Here is a 5,455-nt window from a genome sequence, read left to right on the forward strand (position 1 = left end):
TCAGCTATTTCACACCATTGTGGACACTGAGTAACGGCAGCCTTCAAAGGTCAAAACGTGTCAGACATTGCAAGTTTTTGTAACAACAAAAATTCTGTGGCAGTGGAGGCTGGCCAAACTGACTGATATATCTGTAAGGCCAAAGTCAATAATGATTCTTTCAAACAATCTGCCTGCATGTTGTGTGTTCAAGTCTTTATACAAGTGATTATATTCATCTTCAGCTTTAGAGTTAAATTTTACATGAGTTGCTGTGTTTATTGCTGTTCATTACACAAAGCATTTTACTCATAAATTATGAATCCAAGGGCAAATGTGGCATGGGGAGGGGAATCAAAAATCCTTGAGCAGAATGGCCAAATTATAATGCACATGGACCATACATGTTCTCAATGACAAAACACAACTCAATTGGCTGGAATTTATACAAAAATTTAAAGCCAGGGTGTCAGGGTGCCAGACATATTTGGCCAGGCAGTCAGTTCACAGTAAAAAGTCCGCTTTCAGTAGCACCAACACACATGTTGTTGAAGTTTGAATTCAAGATAATATGTAGTTATTTTAATCACATTGCTATGAAGGTGTTGGGCTCCAAGTGATAAGAAGTTAAGTCTTTTTAATTGATTTGAAATGGAGATTCAAAGCCACATGAAGACGCAGCTGCTGTGGCCTTGAGAGCGGTCCTTTATCTGCTCTGCAGATGGACTGAGTTGGGGTCAGCTGATGCGTGAAGTTTGAATCTGAGAGAACAGACTGTATCCATAATTCAAACCACCAGGTCAGCCGGCTGTTAAATATTCAGCGTCAGAGTAAAATGTAAAGTGTGGGAAAGCCAGAGAAAAAGCTTACACTGATTGTTGGGCGTCATACTTGATTTGTATGCTCAGCTCATTATGCTCTGCTATATCGACTAATAATCAAGTGACGGGCAGAGCGTATGGATAAATTCTAGGGAAAAAAATTAGCAAGAAGGCATGAAGGGAGAGAGGGAAAGGAGAACACTCTTTAGGTGTGTTCTTAATGCAAGAAAAAATTCATGTGAGAAACAGTGCACATTTAATATATGATGAAAATCATGCAACATTAACTACTAAAAAAAACCAAACAAACAATGTTTTGAATTTTGTGAAAAGAAAACAGCTCAAACTGTTTCTATCAGAATAAGTGACTGATATTTTAGGTTCAATACAGATAATGATTAGTTTTAATGATGGACATCTGGAAATGTGTATAAAATGTGTACCTAATGTGAAACAGGTAGCATAGGATACTGTCACAGCCAATACAGCTCCAGCCCACCAGAGAGTGCCAGACCAGCCGGGGAGATGGCAACCCGGAAATGGAAGTGAGAGCGGGCAGCACCAAGTATAAAACTAGGTGACACTGAGGAGACACTGCCCACTCTTTGACAAATTTATTCCCAGAGACGCCAGTCTTATTTCCCCATGCTCGATTGATTAATATCCATGACCACGACTTTTGCCTGTCCCCAACCTAGAACTTTGCCTGCCCCTCTTATGACGACGATCTCTAAACGGATTCCCCATTGTGACCACGACCTCCACCCGCCATTGACCTTGAGTTTGCCTGCCCCTTTTGCTAATACGATCTCCCCTGTTACCCCAGCTTCCTGCCATCCCAGACGCCCTCCCGTCCAGCCTCCTTCCTTTGCCTCCTTCCCCGCTAACCCCCCACGGACCCAGAGTTCCCTCCCCGGCGCACTACCGTTCCAGCTCACCTCCGGCCGCCTTATCACCAGCCAAGCGCCTCCGGCCCTCCTCTCCCAGTACAACGACTTGTCCACTCGCTCCAAGCATGCCTGCGAATGTGTCCCCGAACTCGGCCAGTGACAGATACCTTTCACAAAATAACTTTGAAACACAAGGGGCTGTGGTGGTGAGAACACCACTATGACAATAACAAATATGACAAAACAAAAGTTAAATTAAAAGCCTTCACTCACTGGCTAAATTTGCGTAATGGTGTGGTGTGTGGTAAATTAATGATAAAAATAAACCCTATACTGTCACGAAAATGAAACAAGACAGGACAGTGAGCACCTGTACATGGAAACGATAACCCAGTTGCAGAGAGGCGTTCTTACGTTGAGTCGAGGTGAGCAGAGCCGGGTCTTTGAAACCCGAAAAAAGGAATTCAATGACTGAGCAACGCTAGGCAGCCATTTTAACTGCCATAAATGTAAATTATGTCAAGTTGTTTAATTTATTGTGTTTACTTATTTTCTTCATTTTTGTTTAATTGATTGTGTTTACTTATTTTCTTCATTTTATAAACATTGTTTCGTTTATGGGTAGGAACCAAGTTACATTCCGTGTTGCACACATTCACCTTTAAGTGACGCAAAAAAGGGTTAAGAAGCTAGAAGATGCCGTAAATTAAAGAAGGCATAAATAAGCTGTTTAAAGGTGAAAGTAATCTGTGAAGAAGAGAAAGAAGTTGGAAGTGTTTCTTGTTAAGTTTTGTATCTAAAGCGAATTTATTCCCTCATGGTTACGTGCAGCCAGCGAGGTACGTTTAACTGTGTTTCTGTTTTATTGTGCATTTGTCAATTTTAGTTTAAATGTTTATTTGTTATATTTACATTGATCATTCTGTACATTTATTTAATGACAGTTTGACAGTGGATTTTATGGTGGACTGCCGGAGAAGTGTAACGAAGGAATAAATCCATCTGTGACTGATGAACCGCGGTGCCGTGTATTACCTGGAGGGAGTAAAATCCATCTTGTCCTTTTGAGTCACCCCATTTCCATGGTGCCTCCAGTCATATGAACGGAATCATGTGACATATACATGGATAGTTGCTGCCCAAAGAAAAATTATTATGATAATTAATATGACAGAAAAAAAGACTTGTTGAATGAGGCAGGCTCCTGGTATTCTATGTTGAAAACATAGAAACATGGCAAAAACAAAATGTAGGCCATCTTTCCTTCAGTGCTCACCATCCACATTGTTGCAGAGAGAAATGTCCTCCGTGAGAGAAAACCAAAAAAAACTGCATACTCCTAAAAGCTATACCGCAAACATGAGACAAACACAAAAAGAAGAGGGACGACCCATGCACGGGTACAATGTCTATATCTGTGTTAGTGGGCACTTCTCCTTTGCTGAGATAATCAATCCCACCTCACAACTGTGGTATATCGAGGTGCTGATTAGACAGCATGAATATCGCACAGGTGCCTTAGACTGCCCACAATAAGAGGCCATATCACCTGATCTACCAGAGCTGTTGCTGTGAAATGAATCTTCATTTCTCGACCACAAGCCACATCTCCAAAGGCTTTTGGGAGGATTTGGCAGTTCGTCCAACCAGCCTCACATTTGCAGACCACGTGTAACCACATAAGCCCAGGACCTCCATATCCAGCATGGGATGGTAGTAGCATAGTGGGTAACACACTTGCCTATGAACCAGAAGACTACGGAGTCACAGGTTCAAATCCCACTTCCTACCATTGTGTCCCTGAGCAAGACACTTAACCCTAAATTGCTCCAGGGGGGGGACTGTCCCTGTAACTACTGATTGTAAGTCGCTCTGGATAAGAGCGTCTAAGTAATGCCGTAAATGTAAATGTTCATCTCCATGATCGTCTGAGAGCAGACAGCCTGATCAGCTGCAGCAACAACCGGTTTGCATAGACAAACTGTCAGAAACCATTTCAGAGAAGCTCATCTGCATTCTTATCATCTTTATTGGGGTCTGGACCTGACTGCAGTTTGTTGTCTGACACATTGGAGAGGCGTTCTGTTCACAGATGAGTCCCGGTTTTTCCAGGTCACCGCAGATGCTAGACAGCGTGTGTGGCATCTGCATCGCGTGTGTGAGCTGGTTGCTGATGTCAGCATTGTGGATTGAGTGGCCCATGGGTGCGGTGGGGTTGCCATATTGTTATGGACAACGAACACAGGTCCTTTGTATTGGTGGCATTTTAAATGCACAAAGACATTATGATGCCCATTGTTCTGCCATTTATCCACGACCATCATCTCATGTTGCAACATGATTGTACACGGCCCCATATTGCAAGGATCTGTACACAATTCCTGGAAGCTGAAAACATCCCAGTTCTTGCATGGCCAGCAGACTCACCAGACATGTCACCTATTGAGCATGTTTGGGAAGCTCTGGATCAGCGTATACGACAGTGTGTTCTGGTTCCTGCCAATATTCAGCAACTTCACACAGATATTGAAGATGATGGACCAACATTCCACAAGCCACAATCGACAACCTGATCAACTCTGTGTACGAAGATGTGTTGAACTGTGTGAGGCAGGTGCTGTGTGAGGCAGGGGTTTTATGGCTTCTGGAAAGTTACCAGTCAGCTTCTTTGGATTCATAAACAGACCTTGACCTTCTCGGACTCCTCAGTGTCTGGACGCCATGCACTTATCTCATACCCCCCTCTTTGGTCTGGTGCAGCAGTCACCTTACTGAATGTCAACAGGCCACTGGTCTGACAGATGGTGAGAAGAAAGGGCTTGAGCCTTTTCCAAGATTTCCAGATGTAGCATGACCTTAGCAATCTCTGTAGACAGGCTGTAGACATTTACTCTTTGAAGACACCAGCAATTCTTGTTCGATTTCTATAGATTTTGAGTTTACAAAAACTAAGAGCCCTGATAAGGCCTAACTTGTCAGCAAAGAGCATGCTTGGAAATTGCTAGACTTAATGTATTGTATTGTTTTGTGCAGTGTGTCTTCATGTGCATGTGTAAGTGTTAGATTTGTCTGAAATACTTTTTGAATAAGCGGGTTTTCAACTGCTTCTTAAAGGTGGTGGTAGTCTTGGCTAGTCGAATGTAGGAGGGTAAGTTGTTACACCAGCCAGGGACAACAAAGGAGAACAGAGCTGATTGGAATCGGAGACCAAGTGAAGAGGGAATTTTCAGTCTCATTCCATTTGCCGATCTGAGAGGGCGTGCAGTAGTGTAGCTAGGTAGTATTGTATTGATATATAATCATTTGATTTCCTTGTTGGTACAAACAAACCTCAGCATTCCATTCAAGAACATCAAAGTAAATATATTTTGCTGCTTTGCATGTTCACTGATTAACGCAGATACCTCAGCTGGGGAGTTATGTCAACAAAAGCTGCTAATTTTCCACCAATAAATATTTCAATTGCTGCCTGATTATGAGCACATACATGTTCCACAATAACGTCAACAAATTCTAACTGCTGGAAAAAAATCAAACATTTTTTAATTAAAGTATTAAAACTACATGAAATCTATTTAAGTATTCAGAACTCTTTGGGCTGATGAGACCGATGTTTTTCCCCTTGCATTGTGCTTGGATTGCCAGTGTTTCTGCAAGGTCCTGAAGGCGTGATGTGCATTTTCTCACCATGCATCCATATCTTGGGTGCAAACGAATGAGTTTGTATGGGTTTCATGAGGTGTGCCTTGGTGCGTTGTTGCAGTG

The sequence above is a fragment of the Denticeps clupeoides genome, chromosome 6 (genome assembly GCF_900700375.1).
Source record: "Denticeps clupeoides chromosome 6, fDenClu1.1, whole genome shotgun sequence".
Lineage (NCBI taxonomy): Eukaryota > Metazoa > Chordata > Actinopteri > Clupeiformes > Denticipitidae > Denticeps > Denticeps clupeoides.